Genomic DNA, 24,416 nt, shown 5'->3' with positions numbered 1-24,416 from the left:
AGAGAGACATGGAGAAACATATAGACAGAAAGCGAGAAATCATCCCCCACGGGGCATGGTCACACAGCAATCCCTTCTCCTCCATTCTCCTTTCGGGATCCTGGGCACGCCCGCACACGCGCCCGGCGTGAGTTTTAAGCCACCGGGACCGGGACATGAACCGCGGTCAACTACGTGGGAGTCCAGCGACATAGCCATTACGCTAACTGCTGGTTCCCAAAATGGTATTGTTTTTATAACTTATTTTTCAGATGGTTCATTGTTAATATATAGAAGTATAACTTATTTTTGTGATTTTTAAATTATTAACATAATAATTGTACATGTTTTGAGGGTACACTATAATTTGTTTAATACATAGAACTTTTTTTTTTCTTTCTTTTTTTGGAGAGGTTTTTGCTATAGGGCGTGTGCGCTCGCCAGCCAGACAGAGAGAGACAGAGAGACAGAAAGCGAGAAATCACCCCCCAGGGGGATGGCCATGCCGCAATCCCTTCTCCTCCATTCTCCTCTTGGGACCTTAGACCCGCACACACATACTCCTGGCGTGAGTTTAAGCCACTGGGTCCGGGACTCGAACCACGGTCGACTATGTGGGAATTCAGCGACACAGCCATTAAGCCAACTGCTGTTCCCCAATACATAGAACTTTTTTTTTAAGTTTATTTATTTATTTGTTATGATTTTAAGTCACTGGGTAAAGTATTTGAACCATGGTCGGCCACGTGAGAATCCAACACCTTAACTACCAGGCCTTCACTGGCTCTGGTACGAGAAGATTTTACAGAACAAATATGCACTGTAAGTTTACCCATTGTCTCAACTATTTCTCATTGGTTGTCATAACTGATTTTTGTATGTTAATATTTAAGCATTGTATTTTATTAAAATTTTTTTTTCTACTGGGTCCCAGGGTGAGTGAGAGAGAGAGAGAGAGAGAGAGAGAGAGAGAGAGAGAAAGAGAGAAACCCCCAGGGGGGGTGACCACACCACGATCTCATCTTTATTATCCTCTTGGGATTTGGGGCATGCACACATATGTGCCCAGAGTGTTTTTCAGGCTGTCAGGTCTGGGATTTGCTCGCACAGTTGGCCATGTGGGATTTAACCGTTTCAGCTGTTTTAACCACCACACCACCTGGTTGACCCGTTTTTTTTTTTTTTTGTTGTTGTTGTTCCTTGTTTGTTTTTTGTTTGTTTGTTTGTTTGTTTTTCATTCTGCAATTTTACTGAATTTATTTATTAGTTACAAGGTGTTTTTTTTTTGAGTCTTCGAAAGATTTCCGTGTATGAGGGGGTCTTCAAAATGTTCTTGGAGGGGCCAGGTGGTGGTACAGCAGTAATGCAGGTTGGCCCACATGAAAAAAGTCCTGGGTTCACATCCTGGGACCTCCCTGAGCACGTCCAGACCACACGGTCATGCCTGTAATTTGGGCTGGTTGAGAATGGGAGTGAGTCATGGCATGAAGACCCTATTGGGGGTATCTCTCTGTCTCTCCCACAGAAGAAATAAATGAATAACATTTTTAAAAAGTGCATGGAAAATGCATATTCTGAAAGAACTGTATATAGATTTCAAATTTATTTTTGCACCAAAACACATTGTACTTTCAATTTTTCCACAAACTTTAAGAAGTCCCCTTGTATATGATTACGTTTTTTTTCAACAATGGTTATTTAAATTTTTCCTTTCTAATTTGTTTGCCATTTATTTATTTTTATCTAATTGCTCTGCCTCAAACTACTGGTACTATGTTAACAGAAGTGGCAAGTGTGGGTATCCTTCCTTGTTCCTGATTTCAGAAGAAAAGCTTTCTTTTTTTTTCACAGTGTGCATAATGTTAGCTTTGGGTTTTTCATATATGGCCTTTATAATGTTGAAGTACTTTTTCTTCTGTTTTTTCTTTCACAGTGTGCATAATGTTAGCTTTGGGTTTTTTCATATATGGCCTTTATAATGTTAAAGTACTTTTTCTTCTGTTTTTTCTCTTTTTCATGAGAAAGTGTTCAATTCTGTCACACTTTTTCTGCATCTATTGAGATAATCATATCGTTTTTATGCTGCCGATATGATGTATCACATTAATGATGTTCATGTATTGAACCGTCCTTGCATGCCAGGGATGAATCCCACTTGCTCATGTTGTATGATTCTTTCAATGCGCTGTTGGATGTGGTTTGCCAGTACTTTGCTGAGGACTTTCACTGCTGGATTTATAGAGCTATTGGCCTGCAGTTTCCTTTTCTTGTGGTGTCCTTGCCTGGCTTTTGTATCTGGGTAATATTAGCTTCATAACACAAATTCGACAGTGTTCTCTTATCTTAAGTTATTTTGGAAGACTTTAATAAGAATTGATATTAGTTCTTTTTTGTTTGCTTGTTTGTTTTCTTTATTTTTTCTTTTCTTTAAGAGAGATTTTCGCTATAGGGCATGTGTGCTCCGCAGAGAGGGAGACAGAGAGATAGAAATCACCCCTCAGGGAGGATGGCCACACTGCTATTCCTTCTCCTCCATTCTCCTCTCAGGATTTTGGGCACTCACACACATGTGCCTGTCATGAGTTTCAAGCTGCTGGATTTGGGACTGCTAGGTTTGGGACTTGAGCCACAGATGACTGCGTGGGAGTCCAGCAACATAACCATTATGCTATCTGCTGGTCCCAGCTTTAGTTAATTTTTTTAAGCAATAGGTTTTCTTTTTGTTGTTGTTGTTGTTGTTTTTAGAATTATTATTTTTAAACTTTATTTATTTTTATTTGACCAGAGAGGGACAGAGTGAGAGAGAAAGTGAGAAAGGAAGTCAGCAGGTCTAGGACTCACACTGTGGCCAGCCATGTGGGAGTGTGGGAGGTCAGTACCCTTAACCCCCGCACCACCTGCTGGCCCCAAGCATTCGTTTTTTAAATGTCTGGCAGAATTCACCCGTCAAGTCATCTGACTCTAGCTGTTTCTTCGTTGGGAGAGTTTTGATTACTGGTTCATTCGGCATGCTGGTTGTGGGTCTGTGGTTTAGTCTTGGTACACTGTACACTTCTAGGAGTTTACCCAGTCTGTTGGCATATGGTCATAGTAGACTCACGATGCTTTTTGTTTCTGTGGCATCAGTTATAATGCATCTTCTTTCATTTCTGATTTTATCTGTTTGAGTTTTTCTTTTTTCTTAGTCTAAGGTTTATCAATATTGTTCATTTTTTCAAAAACCAACTCAATTTGGGGAACCAGCAGTTAGCGTAATGGCTATGTCGCTGGACTCCCACGTAGTCGACCGCGGTTCGTGTCCCGGACCCGGTGGCTTAAAGCTCACGCCGGGTGCGTGTGCGTGCGTGCCCAAGATCCCGAGAGGAGAATGGAGGAGAAGGGATTGCGGCGTGGCCATCCCCCCTGGGGGGTGATTTCTCGCTTTCTGTCTATATGTCTCTCTCTGTCTGTCTGGTGAGCGCACGCGCCCTATAATGAAAAAAAACCCTCTCAAAAAAAAACAAAACCAACTCAATTTTACTGATTTTAAATACGTTTCTCTGTTTTACGTTTTGATACTTCTGCTCTAATATTTGTGATTTCCTTCCTTCTGTTAACTTTAAGCTTGGTGTGGTCTTCTTTTTATACCTCTTTGAGTTGTAAAGTTAGGCTGTTTATTTGAGATGGCTCTTCTTTTATATGTATACATAAATTACTATGAATTTTTCTCTTAGTATGGTTTTTATTGTATCCCGTAAGTTTTGGTATGTTGTGTTTTTATTTTTGTTTGTCTTGAGGTATTTTCTAACTTCCTTTTTTATTTCTTCATTGACCCACTGGCTATTCAAGTGTGTGTTGTTTAGGTAATTTTTGTGAAGGTTTCAGGTTTCCTTCTGCTGTTCATTTTTAGTTAATTCCATTGCTGTCAGAAAGATAGGTGGTATAATTTATTTTCTCTCTCTTTTTTATTTTTGTTTTTACTTTTTATTGGACATATGTATTCACTAGAGAGAGAGACAGAGAAAGAGAGAGAAGAGGAAAAGTGATAAATCACTCCCAAAGAGGGATCGCCATGCCTCAATCCCTTCTGCTCCATTCCCTTCTCAGGATTTAGGGCACACATGCACATGTGCCCAGTGCATTTTTCAGTCATGAGGTCTGAGACTCAAACTGTGCAGTGGGCCATGTGAGATCCAGCCATCTTAATCTTTATGCCACCTGCTGGCTCTTGGTACGATTTCAGGCTCTTTGAATATATTGAGATTTGATTTGTGACCTAATTTTGTGCTCTGTCCTGGAGAAACAGCCATGTGCACTAAAGAAGAATGTATTCTCTGTCATCATTTGGTTGAATATTCTTTATGTCTGTTCAATCCATTTTCTTTTCTCCAGTGTTGTTCCAGTCCTCTGTTTCCCTATTGATATCTGGAAGCTCTATCCAGTATAGTAAGTAGAGTGTTGACGTCTCCTACAGTTATTGCATGGCTGGCTGTTCCTGGATGTAATGTTTATCAATGTTCACTTCATACAGTTTAAGTGCTCTCATGCCAGGTGCCCGGTTACAATTGTATCTTCCTGGTGAGTTGACACTTCTATCATTATGTAATGTCCTTATTATAACCTTTGTTACAATGTTTGACTTGTCTTGTCTGATAGAAATATACCCACACTTCTTCCTTTTTAGTTGCCACTTCCAAAAATTATCTTTTTCTGTCTCTTCATTTTCAACCTATTTGTGTCCTTAAAGTAAGTTTCATGTATGCAGAACACAGTTGGGTCAATTTTACCTTATTTTATTTTTTTTAGGTTTTTGCCATGAGATCCTGTCTCTTTCACTGGAGAGACAGAGTGAAAGTGAGAAATCTACCTCCAAGAAGGATGGCCACTCCACTATCCCTGCTCCTCCATTCTTCTCTTGGATTTAGGGCACACACACACACACACACACACACACACACACACACACACACAGAGTAATTTTCAAACTGCCAGGTTCAGGACTTGAACCATGGTTGGCCATATGGGAGTCTAGTGCCTTAATCATCATGCCAACCGACTGGCCCCCTGTTTTATTTCCCAATCTTGTCAACCATCCTATGTCTTTGGATTGGGGAACTTAATCATTTACATTTAAAATAATTTCTAATAGAAATGACTTATTATTGATAGTAAAGACGTATTATTGTCATTCTGTTAGTTGTTTCCTTTTAGTCTTGTAGTTTCTTGTCTGTCTATTCCTCTCTTGTCTTCCTTTGCGTTTTTCAGAAGTTAAAAAAACTTATTTTTATTTATTTTATTTTATTTATTTATTTATTTATTTTGAGAGATTTTCACTATAGGGCGCGTGCACTTGCCAGACAGACAGAGAGAGACATTAGAGACAGAAAGCGAGAAATCACCCCAGGGGGGATGGTCACACCGCAATCCCTTCTCCTCCATTCTCCTCTCGGGATCTTGGGCACGCACGCACACGCGCCCGGCATGAGTTTTAAGCCACCGGGTCCGGGAGGACACGAACCGCGGTCGACTACGTGGGAGTCCAGCGACATAGCCATTACGCTAACTGCTGGTTCCCATATATTTTAATTTCCTAGAGGGGGTATGCATTTGCTGGAGAGAGACAGAGAGAGAGAAGGAAAGTGAGAAAGCACCTCCTGCTCTAGTGGGGAAAGGTCAGGCTACACTCCTCTCTCTTCTGTTTCTCCCTGCTTTTGGGATTTGGGGCATGTATGCACATATGCCTGGCAAGTTTTTCAAGTCACCAGGTCTGGGATTTGAACCATGCAGTTGGCCCTGTGGAGTCTGGTTGCTTTAATCATCATGCCACTTGATGGCTCTTTATTCTTTTAATATTGATACATTTTGATTCCTTTCTGTTTCTCTTTAAGTATAAGTATTATAGATAACTTTGTGTGTGTGTGTAGCTTCCTTAGGGCTTACCAAAGATCTCTTATTGCAGTCCAGTTTAACCTGATTGAAAAACTCTACACGTCAATCCCCCTTTATATTAACAGACGACATATTCACATCTGTTCAGACTGTGTATTTTATTTTATTTCCTTTTAAAAATATTTTTCACATACAAAGGGGACCTATCTATAGATTTTTTTTTTTTTTAGCAGAAGCCTTATAGCTCACAAAAGACTGGAATGATATAGTCAAAATATTGAGAGAAATATAAAAGTAACTACTGATATTAAAAGTGACTGCATGGGACCAGCAGTTGGAGTAATGGCTCTGAGTATTGGCTACGTGGCTGCACTCCCATGTAGTCAACCGCGGTTTGAGTCCCAGACTCGGCGGCTTAAACTCACACTGGGCACATGTGCATGCATGCCCAAGATCCCAAGAGAAGAATGGAGGAGAAGGGATTGCGGCGTGGCCACCCCCCCGGGGGATGATTTCTCACTTTCTGTCTCTCTGTCTCTCTCTGTCTCTCTGGCAAGTACACGCGCCCTATAGCAAAAACCTCTCCCCCAAAAACAAGTAACTGTGCAACCCCCTTCAGCGCCAGCCGTCATAGGTATAGACTGGGTAGTTGCTCAGGGCCTGTTTGCTCTGGCATGGGGTGCTATGAGAGGCCCAGGGGGAACAAGTGAGCCATAAATCCAAACCCATGTCTCATAGTGTGCATTTTCAAACATATTTTTGTCATCATTATTTTTAATATTTTATTTTTAACTTACCTATATGTATATAATTGCCGGAGGGCATGTGCACATGCGTGTGTGCATATAAGAGAGAGAGAGAGAGAGAGAGAGAGAGAGAGAGCGCCACCCAGCAGTCATGGTCATGGCCTTTTTCCTCTATCCCTCCTTCCCATCAAGATCTTGGGCACACATGTACACATGCCCGGTGTGTTTTCCTAGCTCCTGGAGTGAGAGTGTGACCCACAGTCAGCCACGTGGAATCTGGTTCCCAATGTGCAGAACCTAACCTCGGTGCTATGGAGCCTGGCTCTAATTTTTATATTTCAATGAAAACACCACCGTATAGAAATGTGGCACTTTGTGTTTGTGTACTTACCTATGTCAGTAAGTTTTATATTGTCTTGTGTTATCACATTGTTGTTTATCACCTCCTTATTCCATCTTGAAGAATTCTCTTTAGCATTTCTTGTCTGGAAAGCCTAGTCATGATGAACTCCTTCAGTTTTTGTTCGTCTGACAGTCTTTATCTGCTTTTTATTTTTAAGGACCGTTTTGCTTCTTGGATCTGGATACACGTGTCTATTGCCAGATTTGGGAAGTCTTCTGCTCTTTTGTTTCTGTCTCATATATTTTCTGATTCTTTGTTGAAGTTTTCACATTGTGCATTACCCTCCTGAACTCAGTAAGCATGTTTATGACAGCTGTGTTTAATTCTCTTTCAGGTACGTGGTATAACTCTGCTTCATTGGGGTTCATTTCAAGGGTTTATCTTTTTCCTTTGTTTGAAACATTTTGTCTGATTCTTTTTCTTGATGGTCTACGTTGACATCTTTAGAAAAAGCAGACATATTTCCTGGTCTTCCTAACTGACCTCATGCATAAGATGACATCCACCAATCTGACTAGGTCTCTGTCACATATTTTCCGCCTCAGGGATAAGCAGACAATTGTGGGGTCCATCTGCTTATTTTACCGGGGGTGGGAATAGGGTGGCTATCATATCTGCAGTGTAAGCTGATGTCTCCATTTTCCCGTAGGCTGCTAAACTGTGGTAGACTCGTTCAAACTTCAGAACTATCAGGACAGAGGTCATTCCACTGGGGAAATCCCTTGGGAAAATCAGGGCACTGGATGGAGGAGTCAAATCTTCCCTCTTCTAGGAGAAATCAGGAGCTGGCGGGTCTCTGTGTGACACTGAGCCAGAGAACAGGACTCTGATGAGTGAAGGTCCCAAGTACCCCTATCGCTTTGGCGAGTCTGGTTTCATGGTCTCCTGCATTGCAGGAGCTTGTCACGTAGTTTCTGCCTTTATTACAAAGTGAGGTTGTACGTGGATCGTTGCTGGACTGGTCCGTCTATGAATTGGTGAGGAGGGTTCAGGGCTTTCTACTCTGCCACTTTGCTGATTTGTTACTCCATAATGTTGATGTTTTGACTGAGTTTGGACATAAAATAGAGTAGTCTTGCTTGATCATGGCTATAGCATGGCCTTGTCTGATATTGATAATCTGTCAAACGGTTTATGTTCAACAGTAGAACACTTACGCTTAACTGTGAAAGCTAGGCCAGCTCCAAGATGTTGGTGGTATGTTTCTCTATCCCAGAACTTTAGCATCTACTCTGAGGAGCTAAAATGACACTCCAGCGTTTGAACATTTTTGGAATGAGCAATATAATTCATGCTGTGTGTTTTTAAAAGAGGGATGGTCACACCGCAATCCCTTCTCCTCCATTCTCCTCTCGGGATCTTGGGCACGCACGCACACGCGCCCGGCATGAGTTTTAAGCCACCGGGTCCGGGAGGACACGAACCGCGGTCGACTACGTGGGAGTCCAGCGACATAGCCATTACGCTAACTGCTGGTTCCCATATATTTTAATTTCCTAGAGGGGGTATGCATTTGCTGGAGAGAGACAGAGAGAGAGAAGGAAAGTGAGAAAGCACCTCCTGCTCTAGTGGGGAAAGGTCAGGCTACACTCCTCTCTCTTCTGTTTCTCCCTGCTTTTGGGATTTGGGGCATGTATGCACATATGCCTGGCAAGTTTTTCAAGTCACCAGGTCTGGGATTTGAACCATGCAGTTGGCCCTGTGGAGTCTGGTTGCTTTAATCATCATGCCACTTGATGGCTCTTTATTCTTTTAATATTGATACATTTTGATTCCTTTCTGTTTCTCTTTAAGTATAAGTATTATAGATAACTTTGTGTGTGTGTGTAGCTTCCTTAGGGCTTACCAAAGATCTCTTATTGCAGTCCAGTTTAACCTGATTGAAAAACTCTACACGTCAATCCCCCTTTATATTAACAGACGACATATTCACATCTGTTCAGACTGTGTATTTTATTTTATTTCCTTTTAAAAATATTTTTCACATACAAAGGGGACCTATCTATAGATTTTTTTTTTTTTTAGCAGAAGCCTTATAGCTCACAAAAGACTGGAATGATATAGTCAAAATATTGAGAGAAATATAAAAGTAACTACTGATATTAAAAGTGACTGCATGGGACCAGCAGTTGGAGTAATGGCTACGTTGCTGGACTCCCATGTAGTCAACCGCGGTTTGAGTCCCAGACTCGGCGGCTTAAACTCACACTGGGCACATGTGCATGCATGCCCAAGATCCCAAGAGAAGAATGGAGGAGAAGGGATTGCGGCGTGGCCACCCCCCCGGGGGATGATTTCTCACTTTCTGTCTCTCTGTCTCTCTCTGTCTCTCTGGCAAGTACACGCGCCCTATAGCAAAAACCTCTCCAAAAACAAGTAACTGTGCAACACCCTTCAGCGCCAGCCGTCATAGGTATAGACTGGGTAGTTGCTCAGGGCCTGTTTGCTCTGGCATGGGGTGCTATGAGAGGCCCAGGGGGAACAAGTGAGCCATAAATCCAAACCCATGTCTCATAGTGTGCATTTTCAAACATATTTTTGTCATCATTATTTTTAATATTTTATTTTTAACTTACCTATATGTATATAATTGCCGGAGGGCATGTGCACATGCGTGTGTGCATATAAGAGAGAGAGAGAGAGAGAGAGAGAGAGAGAGAGAGCGCCACCCAGCAGTCATGGTCATGGCCTTTTTCCTCTATCCCTCCTTCCCATCAAGATCTTGGGCACACATGTACACATGCCCGGTGTGTTTTCCTAGCTCCTGGAGTGAGAGTGTGACCCACAGTCAGCCACGTGGAATCTGGTTCCCAATGTGCAGAACCTAACCTCGGTGCTATGGAGCCTGGCTCTAATTTTTATATTTCAATGAAAACACCACCGTATAGAAATGTGGCACTTTGTGTTTGTGTACTTACCTATGTCAGTAAGTTTTATATTGTCTTGTGTTATCACATTGTTGTTTATCACCTCCTTATTCCATCTTGAAGAATTCTCTTTAGCATTTCTTGTCTGGAAAGCCTAGTCATGATGAACTCCTTCAGTTTTTGTTCGTCTGACAGTCTTTATCTGCTTTTTATTTTTAAGGACCGTTTTGCTTCTTGGATCTGGATACACGTGTCTATTGCCAGATTTGGGAAGTCTTCTGCTCTTTTGTTTCTGTCTCATATATTTTCTGATTCTTTGTTGAAGTTTTCACATTGTGCATTACCCTCCTGAACTCAGTAAGCATGTTTATGACAGCTGTGTTTAATTCTCTTTCAGGTACGTGGTATAACTCTGCTTCATTGGGGTTCATTTCAAGGGTTTATCTTTTTCCTTTGTTTGAAACATTTTGTCTGATTCTTTTTCTTGATGGTCTACGTTGACATCTTTAGAAAAAGCAGACATATTTCCTGGTCTTCCTAACTGACCTCATGCATAAGATGACATCCACCAATCTGACTAGGTCTCTGTCACATATTTTCCGCCTCAGGGATAAGCAGACAATTGTGGGGTCCATCTGCTTATTTTACCGGGGGTGGGAATAGGGTGGCTATCATATCTGCAGTGTAAGCTGATGTCTCCATTTTCCCGTAGGCTGCTAAACTGTGGTAGACTCGTTCAAACTTCAGAACTATCAGGACAGAGGTCATTCCACTGGGGAAATCCCTTGGGAAAATCAGGGCACTGGATGGAGGAGTCAAATCTTCCCTCTTCTAGGAGAAATCAGGAGCTGGCGGGTCTCTGTGTGACACTGAGCCAGAGAACAGGACTCTGATGAGTGAAGGTCCCAAGTACCCCTATCGCTTTGGCGAGTCTGGTTTCATGGTCTCCTGCATTGCAGGAGCTTGTCACGTAGTTTCTGCCTTTATTACAAAGTGAGGTTGTACGTGGATCGTTGCTGGACTGGTCCGTCTATGAATTGGTGAGGAGGGTTCAGGGCTTTCTACTCTGCCACTTTGCTGATTTGTTACTCCATAATGTTGATGTTTTGACTGAGTTTGGACATAAAATAGAGTAGTCTTGCTTGATCATGGCTATAGCATGGCCTTGTCTGATATTGATAATCTGTCAAACGGTTTATGTTCAACAGTAGAACACTTACGCTTAACTGTGAAAGCTAGGCCAGCTCCAAGATGTTGGTGGTATGTTTCTCTATCCCAGAACTTTAGCATCTACTCTGAGGAGCTAAAATGACACTCCAGCGTTTGAACATTTTTGGAATGAGCAATATAATTCATGCTGTGTGTTTTTAAAAGACCACCTGGGATGCCAGATGGATAATTTATTTTATAATATTGTATTTTTATGTATATAGAAAGACTTAAAGCTATGGCTTATAAAATGGTTTCAAATACTCCTTTACGATGGCCAGGCTTTGTCAGAGAACTTGCATTGTATCTTTAACATTTCTTTTTTTTCTTTTTAATATAAACTTTTATATTTTTCCACCTTTTAATATTTTCAGATGAATTTTACATTTGTCCCCATCATGATGTATACAATATATATAATTTTTTAACAGAGAACTTTTCTTTTTTTTTAATTTATTTTTCCATAGGGCATAGCTTGCCAGAGAAAGACAGAGAGAGGGAAAATGAGAAATCACCCTCCCAGCAGGGATGGTCATGTTGCAATCCCTTCTCTTTCATTGTCCTCTCAGGAATTTGGGCATGGACACACACACACACACACACACACACACACACACACCTGGCATGATTTTCACATTACTGAGTCCAGTACTCAAACGATAGTCAGCCATGTGAGAATCCAGCACCTTAACCACCACACCACTTGCTAACCATGAGAACTTTCCTTTTTTTTTTTTCGGTTTGTTAAACGTTTCTAGCTTTTGCACCACCCCCAGCCCACTCTACCATCCACTGCCCTTCCTTACAGTCTCTGGTATCTACACTTGTCCTCTCTGCTGTCACATCTTTGGATCTTTCCATTTCTGCCACAGAATGTACACATTTGGGACACAACGAGTGGGGATATACAGTGTGTAGCTTTCAAATTCCAGTTCATTTTGCTCAACATTACGTCTTCTATATTCATCCACTTGGAATTAAAAGATAAGGTCTTACTGTTTCTTATGACTGAGTGATATTCTATAGTATAAATGTGCCACTGGTTTTCAACCCAGTCATCAGTTTTTGGACACTTAGGTTGATTCTATGTCTTAGCAATTGTGAGTAATGATGCAATAAATATGGATGTGTAAGTGTCTGACTGTTTTCCTGTCCTTTGGGTAAATACCAATGGGGGGATTACTGGGTCATGTGGTAGTTCTGTTTGTAGATTTCCGAGGAAACTCTATATTGTTTTCCACAGAAGTTGTACTAATTTACATTCCCACCAACAGCGTAAAAGGATTCCCTTTCACCACAACCTTGCCAGCATTGTTGTCTTTATCTTTTTTGATCCTAGCAATTCTAACTGGAGTTAAATGGTATCTCATTGTGATTTTAATTTGCATTTCCCGGGACCAGCAGTTAGCGTAATGGCTATGTCGCTGGACTCCCACGTAGTCGACCGCGGTTCGCGTCCTGGACCCGGTGGCTTAAAACTCACACCGGGCGCGTGTGCGTACATGCCCAAGATCCTGAGAGGAGAATGGAGGAGAAGGGATTGCGGCATAACCATCCCCCCGGGGGGTGATTTCTCTTTTTCTGTCTCTCTGTCTCTCTCTGTCTGTCTGGTGAGCACACGCGCCCTATAGCGAAACCTCTCAAAAAATTTGCATTTCCCTTATGACAAGAGACTTTGAACATTTTTTCCATATGCTTTCTGGTCATTTGTAAGTCTTCCTTGGAGAGTTGTCTATTCAGCTTATTTGTCCATTTTTAAATTGGATTATTCATTTGTTTATGGGTGAGCTGTTTGAGTTCCCTATATATTCTGATTATTTATTCATTTATTTTTTGGAGAGGTTTTTGCTATAGGGCACATGCGCTTGTCAGAAAGACAGAGAGAAATATAGAGACAGAAAGTGAGAAATAACCGGCCCCCCCCCCCAAGGGTATGGTCACATCACAATTCCTTCTCTGCCATTCTCCTCTCAGGATCTTGGGCACGCATGCACACACGCACACACACATGCTCAGTGTGAGTTTAAGCCATCGGGTCCGGGACTCTAACCGTAGTCGACTACATGGGAGTCCAGCGACATAGCCATTACGCTGACTGCTGATCCCTATATTCTGGTTATTGATCCTTTGTCTGAGGAATCATCCACAAATATTTTCTCCCATTCTGAGGGTTGTCTTTCCGTTCTAATGGTTGTTTCCTTTGCTGTTAGAGAGCTTTTATCTTGATGTGATTTCATTTGTCTATTTTGGAGATTATTACTTATGCTTTAGGGGTCTTATTTAAGAAGTATTTTCCTACTCCAACATTTTCAAGAGTAACTCCCAAGTTTTCTACTACTAGTTTTATAGTCTGAGACTTTACGTTTAAATCTTTGGTTCATTTTGAGTTGATTCTTCTTTTTCCTTTTTAGAGAGATTTTTACTATTGGGTACATGTACTATTGCTAGAGAGACAGAGAGAGAGAAACTGAGAAATCACCCTCCCATGGGAGATGTCCACACCTCAATCCATTCTCCTCTGTTCTCATCTTAGGATTTTAGTCATGCACACACACATGCCCTGTGTGAGTTTCATGCTTCCAGATCTGGGACTCGAACTGTAACCAGCCATGTGGGAATCTAGCACCTTAACCACTATGCCACTTGCTGGCCCCTAGTTATTTTTCTTACTGATGAGGAATAAGGTCCAGTTTCATTTTTCTGCAGGTGGAGATGCAGTTTTTCCAGTACCGTTTGCCGAAAAGACTTTTTTTCCCCATCCACTGCATTATCTTGCACCTTTTGTCCAAGATCAGTTGACTGTATGATTTGGTCTTCATTTCTAGACTCTCTGTTTTGCAGCTTTGGTCTATATGTCTGTTATTGTGCAAGTACCATGATGTTTTGATTATCACTGCTTTGTAATATAATTTGGTGGGATAGTGAGATGCCTCCTACTTTATTCACTTTGCACAGTATTGCCATGGCAATATGGAGTGTTTCATGATTCCAGACAAATTTTATTATTGTTTTATCTATTTCTGTGATGAATTTCACCAGCATGAATCAGAATTGCACTAGTATGTACATTAATTTGGGAAGAACTGACATTTTGATGTTATTGATTCTTCCAATCTAAGAACATGGGATGTTTTTCCATTTTTTTTTGTATCATTCTCCATTTCTTTTTTCAGATTTTCATAGTTTTCCTTGTAGAGATCTTTCACCTCTTGGTTAGGTTTATTCCTAAGTATCTTATTCATTTTGTGGCTGTTGTAAATGGGATTGTAAATTGTCTCTCATTCTGTTTATTGTTGGTGTACAAAAATGCTAGAGATTTTTCTATGTTGACTTTGTATCCTGCTACTTAGTTCAATTCATTTATCTCTTAGGAGGTTTTTAAAAATGTTTTCCTTGGATTCTTTTGGATTTTCTATGTATATAGTCATATTATCTCAAAATAGAGACAGGTTAGTGTCTTCTTTTCCGATGTAAATGCCTTTTACTTTGCTCTCTTGTCTGCTTGCATTGGCTAAGGCTTCCAGCCCTATGCTGAAAAGGAGTGGAGAAAGTGGGCAGCCTTGTCTTGTTTTTTTTTTTTTTTTTCTGTTTTTATGAGAGTACATTTTCCCCTTTGTTTTTTTAAAGAGTGTGCATTGCACAAGTGAAGGTGAGAGGAATAGAGAGAGAGCGAGAGAGAGCGAGAGCAACATACACCATAGCATCTGGTCACACTGTTATCCTGTCCCCTTCACCCAGTCCTCAACCCTGTTGAATCCTGGGCACTTGGAGTAAGACCATTCCTACCAAATAGTCAACCAAATATGGTACTTTATTTACATTGTTGAAGCAAAAGAAAACTTCGTATTCTGCCTAGTCACTATTTTAATACAAGTTTAAGCCCCTCCATCAGAATACTCAGTGGTCCACATTCAACAAATAGAAAAGCATCCTGGAAAGTACAAGTCTTGATGCACAATGAAACTTGCACTCCTTAATGGGACTAAAGGAGCGTTTAGAGAAATTTGGTCTGTGCCAGACTGTCCCTGTCACAGTTTCTGTGCCTGTCATGCAGCTCCCGGAGCGGAACATTAAGCAGACCGATGTGAAGATCCTCCTCTGACAACTTCTTTTCCATAGCACTCTATCTACAAATCTTTTTTTTTTTTTTGGTATGTGTATTTTGATAAATGTAATTATTAAATATTTTAAATGTTCAAAAACATAGTGAAAAATGTAACAAAAATCTACCACTTGCATTTGACAGATGTCAGTGTACTTCCATAAAGAAAAAGACCCTCTGGCATTTTCTTAAAAGTGAATGATTTAGAGTTGTGACTTTGGTGACAGGAAGTGGGAAGAAGGAAATCCTATTTAATGCTAAATGGATGGAATGTGTCAATCTAATATATCCTTGTTGTTGGTGTTTAAATATTTCTATCATATTTTTACCACATAGGTGGTTTTAAGTTTTCTGTTTCCCTTCTGCTACTAACCCACACTCTGTAATACACTAGTCTGGATTTGGGATGTCTAGAATATGAACAGTTTTATAAAGTATGGTCTACATAGTGAAACACGTATTTTGTGAAAATAGTTCTGAAAAGACACATGGCTAAATAAATATTTCTAAAATGCATCTTTCTTGTATTTCTCACCTGCCCTTTTCTCTCTTGGCATCTTGGCATCTGCATTTTTCTCTCCTCAGTCTTTTCCTCTACCCTCAGCAGTCTCAGGCCTCAGTTCTAAGCAACACCACCTCCCTTTAGCATTCCCTTTCTTTGCTAAGTTTTATCTCTTTTCTTTTTTTTTTTTATTTTTAAGATTTTTTTTGCCATAGGGTGTATGTGCTTGCCAGAGAGAGAGAGACAGAGTCAGAGACAGAGAGAGAGAAAGTGAGAAATCACCTCCCGGGGGGATGGCCACACCACATTCCCTTCTCCGTTTTCCTCCTGGGTTTTTGGCACATACGCACCTGTGACTGGAGTGGTTTTCAAGCTGCGGTCGGCCATGTGGGAACCCAGCGCCTTACCACTACGCCACCTGCTGGTCCCACTGTTTCCTTAAATGGAAGTTTTGGGTAAGATATTGGGCTGTCTTTTATTTTCTCTGAATTAAGTATGATTCTGAAAAAAGATATGTACATTATCTACACACGTATCATTCTGTAAGGTATATATTTTCTAAAAACTATAATTTTACACTTGAAAATAAAGTTAAACTAAAGAAAAGTGTACAGTTAGGTGCGGTATTTTTATACCATGGCTGTGGTTATCATGCTGTTATTAATATATAGAATGTTGAACTTGTTGATGGATTTTTCCATTGTCAATATGAGAATATATTTACTTGTAATCATCTGGATGAAAAGAAATGAAAATGGATCCTAACTTCTTTCTGTCTGTCTCTCCCTTCTCACCCGTTTCCTTCACGCTGAGAACATGAAAACACCGGGGTGCGGTTTCTGCCGAGCAGCTGCCGTCAGCCGCCGTGGTCAGTATTCGCGAGCGCTGAGTGAACCGTGCAAGCACACCTAGCCTGAGCACGTGCCCGCTACCCCTGTGCGCTTTCCGTGCGGTGAGGGATGGGAGGCTTTAGCAGCTACTGCCTTCGTCGGCCTGCTGACCAAACGCTGAGGTGCTCCATCTCTCGGCATTTCGAATCTGTTCTGACCTTCCTAGTCAGTGGCTCGACTTTGCAGAAACCTTCTCAGCATGTTTGTCTTCCTCGCTTCCCATCCCGTCTCTGTGTGGCTGGAGGTGTCATCTCTGGTATCCCTCACAGGACATCCCCTGCCATGTGGCTGTTGGTCATTTCAGGAAAACTGCATTTTTGTATCGTTTGCTCCGCTGTTTTCGTATAGGCATGCCTTCTCTTTGCTTGGCACAATGTTCTCTGAGATCCAAGTCAGATGAACCCATGCCGTGGCCCATGCAGAGTGTACCCCTGGCAGTGCTCAGCGGAGCGTGCGCCCTTGGCCGGGGTCTGACCCAGTGCTTGGCGGAGTGTGCTTCCTTTGCCCAGGTCCGACCCAGCGCTCAGTGGAGTGTGCGCCTGGGAGCGTGCTCCCTCTGCCCAGGTCCGACCCAGCGCTCAGCGGAGCGTGTGCCCTTGGCCGGGGTCTGACCCAGTGCTTGGCAGAGTGTGCTCCCTCTGCCCAGGTCCGACCCAGCGCTCAGTGGAGTGTGCACCCTGGGCCCAGGTCCGACCCAACGCTCAGTGGAGTGTGCGCCTTGGGAGTGTGCGCCCTCGGCCAGGTCTGACCCCTCTGAGAAAGCCTTGTCTTATTAACAGCGCGAGCTCTTTGGGCACAGGGGCCTGGTGCGGCTCTAGTACCTGCGGGTCTGTAGATTTCACAATCAATCTCTTCCTCTACACCATGAGGATACTCACGTTGATCTGGGGGTGCTGTGACGTGAGGGGCAACAATAGACTTGTTGTTTATTCACCATTTCTACTGGCTGCATTATGATCTCTTCAATTTTTTGTTTTGTTTTGTTTTTAGTTTTTTTTATATAGGGCGCTTGCACTCACTAGAGCGAGACAAGGGGGGGATGAGAAATCTTCACCCGGGGGGCATGGCCCACCACAATTCCTTCTCCTCCACTTGGTCTTGGGGTTTGGTGTATGCACGTACATGTGTCTGACATATTTCAAGGACTTGAACCGTGCAGTTGGCTATGTGGGGTCTGGCTGCCCTAACCCCCACACCGCCTGCTGGCTTGATCTCTTCAGGTGTTATTCACCCTGATATCTTTGGATCCTGGTGCCTAGCATAGAGTCTAGGAAGGAGTAAACTCGCAAGTATTTACTGGATGAATGATAGGATATATAAACAGATTAAATATGGGCATCCATAGAGACTACCACTAAAATATTTATAATATACTCTATTAATAAATATCAAGTATAGGGCTTGCCCTGTGGCTTAGAGGGTTAGGGAGCCAGATCCCACATGGCCTATTGTGTGGCTCAAGGACACAGCTTGAAAAACACTCCAGGGGTGTGTGTGTGTGTGTGTGTGTGTGTGTGTGTGCATGCCCCAAGTTTCAAAAGGACAGAGAGATGGAGGAGGGGGGTTGAGGTATGAATGCACCCCAGAGGGCGATGCTTTCTCCCTCTCTCTGTCTCTGTGTCTCTCTGGTGATTACATGCTGGGACTAGTCTGGCATGAACACGTGTTTGAGTGGGGAAGGCTGTGGATTAGAAACAGACACACAAAGACACACAGGTATAGAAAAGCGAGGATGGGGTGGGCACAGCTTTTTGATGGAGAAATTGCGACCAGAACCAGCCTCAGGTTTGTTCTTTTAAAGGGCAGGAAATGGGGGAAGGGAAAATGGGATGCAAAAGGAGTGGGAAAGAAGGAAGCGGAATGTAAAGAGAGTAAGGGAGGAGAAATCAGAATGTAAAGTCAGTTGTTTTTGGATGTAAATTGTCTGAGGATGTGAAAATGATGGGCACCATATAATTTTTTTGATTTTTTTGGGGGGACAATATGATAAACGCATGTGACTTCTCTTAGCCTGAAACTGGGCAGTATTGGGGTATTAAGTATCAGTAACAATAGAAAGACAGCTATTAATAACAGGCAAATCCTGCTTTTGTTATAGATGGTTTTCAACAGCCCTACTAGAGTAGCTTACAAAAGCGCATATTTATATGTGTTTACAGGCCACAGGTTTTAATCCCGTTTTTAAATTGGCTGCTCTCTACAATCATATACACCTTCTGTAAATTAAGGAAAAAGAACATTAAGTATGTAAACTTCAGCTGGACTGGAGGGATAGCCAGCATCTCAGTATATACTAACACATTTCCAACCCGACTTCTGAATAGGAAGAGAAACCAGAAACCCCGAGTTCTACTTCCTCAATTCACTTGAACAGAATAATTTTCAGGCTGAAACAACTGGCTTCTATCCTTTAAATTGAGAATTTATAACCCAGAGATCCTTAATCATTTGAAATTTGGTTAAATACAAAATCAAACCTAATTCAGACCATTAATTACAGAGCTCCTAATGTTCTATTCAGCTCTGATAGCTATATTCTCTGGAAGAAAACGGCAACAATTATAAAACAGTTATTCCTGTTGGCTTGGAAAATTCCATTTCTGTGGGATTTTACCCAACTCCACGTTTATTAAGCCATATTTCCCCACTTGTTAGGAATGAGGTGTGCTGGGGAACGGCACAGATTCGCTCCGGCCTCTTTGTGTCCAGCACCACCAAGCAGCAGCCAGGGCTGGGGACCAGGAAGAAGGGACAGATGGCATTTTACCTGCCCAGGGCCTGTTCCTCCTCCTGGTCACAGCACCCGCGTTGGTGTTTGGGCTCAAACGCCCCCACGCTGTCCCCACTTACTAGGACTGCCAGCCAGGGCTGCTCTACCTCCCGTGCAGACAGCGGTGACCCACCTAGGCCCACCAGCCTTCCGTGGCCGTCTGCGGTGCTCCGCCCAGATGTGCAGGTGTCGCCCAGCCCTGCCTCCCTGCCCGGGCTGCCTTCCTTACGGCTGCCCAGAGCCCACACCACAGTTTCCCGTTGATGCTGGGAACCACCTGGGCTCCTTGCAACAAGTTCCTTTCACTTGGTCATATATAACGCGGGCTCCTGTTGCTTATACCCAGACCCCTGGCTAATGCATGGAGCAAGATTTCTTTTCATTTTAGCCCCAACACCGTCTTACACAATGTCAAGTAGTTATGCTCAATCCACTCTGCGGTCGTGAATGTCTGAGAGCAGATGGCTCCTCGTGGCAGGAGCAGCCTGCCAGCCCTCAGAGCTTCGTCCGGCTTTCTCATCTGTAAAACGATGATGATAAAACGACTTGAGACACTCTTTTACAGGCTTACTGTGACAGCAAATTTAAAAAGATATATATCACAGAGCACTCTATAAATTGTTTACCTCTCAGCTTTTCTTTTAAAAACATGTTCTATAGCACACTGTTCCTACGAGACAATCACAGTGATTATGTTAGTGTTAATAGTGTATATTTCAAAGAAGTAGTCAACTTTTTCTAAATGCGTGGAGTCCACATGGCTAGCCATAGACCGTGTCCTCGGCAGGTACAGTGGCTCGTGGTTTCACGTCGGTCCACCGTCATCTCTGGGCTTGCTCTGACTTTAGTGGGCCTACATGGTCAAGGGCATGTGTTTTAGATACTCACAAATACACACACACTGAGAGTGTATGTTTACCTACGAGAAAGAGAGACAGAGACCCCTGGGGCCTGGACACGCCGCCATCCCTTCTCTTCCATCTCTCCATCCCATCAAGATTATGGGCATGCACACACGCCTCACATGCTGTCCAGGCTGCTGGGGCTGGGATTTGAGTGGCGGTTGGCCATGGGATCCGGCTCCCTCTGCACAGCACATAGTCACTGTGCTTCAGGGCCGTGGGGCTGGCCCAAAGATTTTGTACTCAGTGACTTTTTTACTTTTTCATTATTTAAAAACTTTTCTAGATAGGGTCTCACCACAGTGTAATCCTCCTGCCTTAGCCTCCTGGCTGGGCCCTCGGCACATCCTACCATGCCATGTTGCTCACGGCAGCCTTGAGCTAGAGACCCTCTGGACTCAGCCTCCCTGAGTCTCAGAGGTCACGGGTTCATGCCACCACTCCCAGCCTGCAGGGTGGACTGAGAATAGCGCCCGCGTTTCCCGTGGGGCCCTGCCTGCCGAGTGTGGAGAGCTCGCCACGTGCAGCACCGAGGCCGGTCTGCCAGCAGCGATGGCTTGCTCGGGCTCACGCCTTGATTAGTACGACTCCTGTGTCAGCCACTCGGGACCACCCTCAGCCAGACGCTCTTGCCTGCCTTCGTGTCTCTTGCTGGGGTGTTCTGTGATGGGAGGAGATACAGCCTGTGGATCAGTGTTATTTAGATGAGGCTGGGCCAGGCGGACAGCCCCCAGGAGGGGTTGGAAATCCACATTCCTGAGCTCTCCTCCACCGGGACTGAGCCAGAGCCCTGGGGTGGGGCCCGAGAGTCTGTTTACAGCCCCCCACGCCTGTCCTGCTCTGTGATGTGCTGTGTGTTGTTCTTCCCTTCGTAGCAGGAGGTTGGTGTTGCTAGTGACGGTTTAACACCGCTGCAGTAATTACCGCTGTAACTGCCTCGTCCCCTCCTTTTCAGGCCGACACTCACCAGGAGTCTGACTGACCCAAAGACGGTATCTCTCCAAGCTCAGAACCTTCCAGACCCCCTGCTCTCATTAGCATCCAAAGTGCTCAGCATGCCCTGTAGGCTCCCAGCGCTGGCTCTGCCACCGCCCCCACACCCCTCTGGGCCTCCTCTGTGCCCCGTGACTATCCCCAGCATGTCCTCCCAGGGCTTTGGTTTCTGCATTTCTCAGCTTTTCTCTCAAACTTTTTTTTAAAAGAGAATTATTTTAACTTTATTGATTATTGTTATTACTTTCTAGAGAGAGACAGAGAGAGGGGCAGTGAGAAAGGAAGCCAGCAGGTCCGCCCCTTGAACCTGAATGGCTCTTATTTCTCACAGACTCTGATCAGATGTCCCTCAGCAGTGAGGCTTCCCCAAACCCTCCTCCATCCCCTTTTCGGCTGTCCCCACTTTCCCTTGGGCTCTTCAGGCAATGCTGTTTTCTCCAAACCTGGGACAGAGACAGCCACACGGGAGGTGGGGGAGCGCTTAGTTAAACGAAGGGTACGTACTGGCCGTTCCAGGCCTCTTGGACAGCGTGTCCTCCTCCGCTTCCAAGTCAGTGATACCTCAGATGCCCTAGGTCACTGCGGCCAGGACCTGCGAGATGTTCCACCCTCAGGCCCTCAACCTCCACAGCCTGAGCCCGCCTGGGGACTCGGGGGACACAATACTGCACTCGTGAAGCTGCCCCTGTGCAGCCAGGTGGAGGCCCTTCTGTGGTCACGCACCTGCGAGGGGCGAGTGCTACCGACTGCAGGGCTAGTCTGGAACCAGGCCCCATCACCTGTGCTTGACAGACGTGCTCATTGGGGAGGAGACACTGTATTAGAAAGATTCGCTAGGGGGACCAGCAGTTGGTATAATGGCTATGTCGCTGGACTCCCATGGAGTCGACTGTGGTTTGAGTCCCGGACCCGGTGGCTTAAACTCATGCTGGGTGCATGTGCGTGCGTGCCCAAGATTCCAAGAGGAGAATGGAGGAGAAGGGATTATGGTGTGGCCATTCACCCTGGGGGGGGTGATTTCTGTCTCTCTGTCTCTCTGTCTTTCTGGTGAGCGCACGCGCCCTATAGCAAAAACCTCTCCAAAAAAATTAAGAAGATTCACTGGGGGAGTGGGCGCGTGTCCCTACGGAGTCCATCAGATCCCAGACCTGCAGAGCTGGTGTCCAGTATGAGTCAGAGGTGAGAAGCTGGTGTGGGACCAGGAAGGGCTGATGGTTGACGCTCCCTGGGGAAAGGGTCAGCCTTGAGTTCTAGCTAGTCCTTCAGCAGACTGGACTGGCCGAAGCCCACCCACGTGAGGGAGGACCACCTGCTTTACTCCATCACTGATTCAGATGTTAATCTCACTCAGAGACGCCCTCACAGACACACCCAGAATAAGGTTGCATCAAACCTCTGGGCACCCCATAAGATTAACTACCACCCCGTGTCACTCTGGACTTCTCTTTGGGCTTCTAGGACTGTTTTCATCCCATCTTCTCAACATCTCACCCTATTGTTGACTATTTCTGTTTTGCAAAAATATTGAAGCTCAAGGGCCAGGTACTGTGCTCAGCTAAAACACAGCAGAGAGGAGGAGGCGAGCACAGTCCTACCTGAGCCCCAGCAACTTGTTCATTTGCTAGATTAGTGTCCCCCCCCCCAAATATTCATGTGTTCTGTGAAAGAAGAGGACAAGTAAAAGCGGAGTAATTGGGACCAGGATTTTTTGTTTATTTTGTTTGAGGACTTCTTGTAGAAGCTTCAGACTAGAAGTGGAGAATTGCTCGTAAATTTTCAGTGTCTCTGAGGGAACTGAGCTCCGTCACTCAAGCAGGATGGCAGGATTGTGTCAGTAAAGCCACATGCACGTGTCTCGAAGAACAGTCTTCCACACATGCCCAGCAGCTCAGGGGCTGCCTTAGTGGACGAAGGCAGTGCTATTCGTATTCAGATATAAACACAAAAATTGCTTATCTGCAGGGTCTGTACAGGCCACCTCTCCCACGGGCAGGTGCTGCTCCTGCACCAGAACCAAGTGACAGGCAGGTAGGCGCAGGTGGAGGTGACTGCGGGGGGCCTTGGCCTGCTCCTCACGGGAGCGTGAGGGCCGAGTGCTGGGTGCAGGGCACAATCGCGACTCCCAGAAGGCAGGGCGACTACATCTGAGCTCACAGTGCGCAAGTCAGGAGGAAGGGCCTGGGAGGTGGGGGCAGCAGGCCAGGCCAGCCCTGTGCGGGTCTCTGGAAAGACCTCCAATGGGAAGGCACTGGGTGAGGCAGGAGGCTGGGCTGAGAGTAGGAGCCTTTGGAGTCAGAGCAACAGCGGGACCCTGGACCCTCTCGTCCCCTCTTCACGCCATGGCCAGCCGCCCTCTTCCCAAGGACAACGGAGGTGATTCTCTGGAAGAATGAACTCAGAGTGGCCAGGCTTGGCAAAGGGTGGGGATGGGCTGAAGAAATCGGAGGCACCGAGAAGAATGCTTAGGGGCCCTGGTAATGTCCAAGCACCTCCCTGACGGCTCCTGGCATTCTCTCCCAGGAAGGAGACTGGGAGACTCTTCTCTGGAGAAACTGAACAGCTTCAGAGAAAGCAGTCGGAGATCAGGGACTTAGGGGTCCCTTGACCCCACAGCTGCCTCATCTTCAAGGAAGTCCCCCACTCACAAGTGCTGCCCAGGCACAGAGAGATTCTAATTTTCTCTCTCACTTTCTTTTTGCTTCATGAGAGAGAGAGAGTGGGGAGAGGAAGGAAGACAGAGAAAGGGAGAGACAGATACAGGCATTTCTGACAGGGCCTCCTGGTGTCCCGAGCTTCCTGCCCAGCCTCCCGATGAGCTAGGAGTGCAGGCACACAGCTGCACCCGCATGTCCAGGTTGGCCCGGGATCCGAGCTTGGGGCTCCCACGCAGCTCTGCCTGAGCGGTGGTGCCACCTGCAGGCCCATGTTGCTCGCCAGGGTCTCCTTCTGAACTAGGAATTAACAGCCAACAATCAGCAGCCATTTGAGAAAAGCCAATGATTAAAAAACAAACAAACAAAATCAAGAAGAACTCAGTGGGAGAAAATGTTAAAGATACTGGCATAAAGCTTCACAGACACAAATTGTTACATTTATACCCCCAGATAAACGGGATGACATTTTACTCAAGAAAAAGAATCAGAAACGATGTTAAAAAAAAAAAAAAAAAGGAAGAGGGATTAAGA

General features: G+C 44.4%; 2 non-coding genes across 2 annotated transcripts; both read right to left on the bottom strand.

Moving 5' to 3' along the window:
* Positions 1-6,446: 6,446 nt before the first annotated feature.
* On the bottom strand, positions 6,447-6,578 carry LOC114007630 (small nucleolar RNA SNORA42/SNORA80 family). Its single transcript, XR_003549225.1, has one exon. It is a non-coding gene; the product is annotated as a small nucleolar RNA SNORA42/SNORA80 family (small nucleolar RNA).
* A 2,796-nt stretch (positions 6,579-9,374) lies between these two features.
* LOC114007631 (small nucleolar RNA SNORA42/SNORA80 family) lies at positions 9,375-9,506 on the bottom strand. The gene has a single exon (XR_003549227.1). It is a non-coding gene; the product is annotated as a small nucleolar RNA SNORA42/SNORA80 family (small nucleolar RNA).
* Between the last annotated feature and the right edge of the window lie 14,910 nt (positions 9,507-24,416).

The sequence above is a fragment of the Tupaia chinensis genome, unplaced genomic scaffold, assembly GCF_000334495.1.
Source record: "Tupaia chinensis unplaced genomic scaffold, TupChi_1.0 Scaffold000031_1, whole genome shotgun sequence".
In the NCBI taxonomy this organism is placed as follows: domain Eukaryota; kingdom Metazoa; phylum Chordata; class Mammalia; order Scandentia; family Tupaiidae; genus Tupaia; species Tupaia belangeri.
This window is presented reverse-complemented; position numbering and strand designations above follow the sequence as displayed.